Genomic DNA, 1835 nt, shown 5'->3' on the forward strand with positions numbered 1-1835 from the left:
AAAAAAAAAAGAACCAAGGCAGCCTGCTCCTGTAACTAGCACTGAAGAGACTGCGGCACAAGGATGCTGAGTTACCAAAAAATAAAAATAAAAAACTGACCATTACTTTGCTTTTGAATTTATGTGATCCATTATAATTGTAACACTGTAATATAGTCTTCAACAGTTGGGTTAAACTCTATGCAGGAGGGCTGGGAAGGTGGCTCAGTGGTAGAGTGCTTACCTTGCATGCATGAAGCCCTGGGTTTGTTTCCTCAGCACCACAAAAGCAGAAAAAGCTGGAATTGGCACTGTGGCTCAAGTGGTAAAGCGCTAACCTTGGGCTGAAGAGCTGAGAGACAGCGCTCAGGCTGAGTTCAGGCCCCACAACAGACAAAACAAACAAACAAAACACCTCTATGTAGGAAATTGTTAAACGAAAAAAAATCATAAGGAAAAGTACTGTATATCAGTGACACTGGCATTACAGGGCATTTTCTTCCAAATAAATGAAATTTTATTTTTATGTAATTGGGATTTGAACTCAGAGACTTACATTTGCTAGGTAGGTATTCTACCATTTGAAGCCATGTTCCTGTTCTTTTTTGCTTCAGCTGTTTTTTTTTTTGGGGGGGGGTCGGTCGTAGAACTGAACTCTGGGCCTGGGCGCTGTCCCTCAGCTCTTCAGCTCAAGGCTAGCGCTCTACCACTTGAGCCACAGTACCACTTTTGGCTTTTGCTGCTTATTTGGTGCTGAGGCTTGCAAGGCAAGCACTCTACCACTGAGTCACCTTCCCAGCCCGTTTCAGCTGTTTTTTTAATGCGCAGGTCAGCCTGGATTGAAATCTTCCTTTTGATTTTCCTGAATAGCATGGGTGATAGTGGAAGAACACTTTGCCTAGCTTTTAGTGGATAAAACAGGGTCTTGTAAACTGCTACCCCCAGAGTGACCTCAACCTTTGAGCCTCCTGAGCTCTACTTTTCACATAGCTAGGATTATTGGTGTGAACCACAACATCAATGATTGAAGTTTTGTTTCAAGTAGCAATACTCTAAGAACATATATGCAGGGCTGGGAATGTAGCTTAGTGGTAGAGTGCTTGGGTTCAATTCCTCAGTACCATATAAATAGAAAAAGTGAAGTGGCGCTGTGGCTCAAGTGGTAGAGTGCTAACCTTGAGAAAAGAAGCTCAGGGACAGTGTTCAGGCTCTGAGTTCAAGCCCCAGGACTGGCAAAAAAAAAAAGAAAAAGAAAAAAAAGAATAAACACACAAACACATATATATAAATAACAAATCTGTTATTTCTATATGTATAGAAGCTATTACACTGGTTCTAGGTGCTCGAATTACCTTTCAACATGGTAAATTTCTATTCTTTAATGATCAATATTTGCTTAGTTACTATTGTTCATATTCTTGATTTAATAAATGTGGATTAACTAATACCAAGAATAAAGCTTGTCTTTTCCTTGCTCAAGGATTATTTTCTAGACTTACTTCAATATTTCTACTAAAGATTAGATGTAGGCAAAATGTGGTAGCTTATGCCTACAATTGCAGCTACTTGAGTTGGAGACCGGGAAGACTGTGTTCTGAGGCCAGAAAAGTTTGGGAGATCCCATCTGAACAAAACAAGCCATGTATTAGTGCATACTTGCCATCCCAGCAACATAGGAGGCCGTAAAGAATCTCAGGCTGGCCCCAGGGAAAGAACAAGACCTGATCTAACAGTATGTGATCTAACAGTAAGTATGTAGCCCATGAACACTTTCAGAAAAGAACCAATTCAGACTATTCCAAAATGTGTTTAAGTTCCTCATTGTGAAGAAAAAAAAAGAAAACCGTCAGACAGGC

Source organism: Dipodomys ordii, unplaced genomic scaffold, assembly GCF_000151885.1.
Source record: "Dipodomys ordii isolate 6190 unplaced genomic scaffold, Dord_2.0 Scaffold20, whole genome shotgun sequence".
Taxonomy (NCBI): domain Eukaryota; kingdom Metazoa; phylum Chordata; class Mammalia; order Rodentia; family Heteromyidae; genus Dipodomys; species Dipodomys ordii.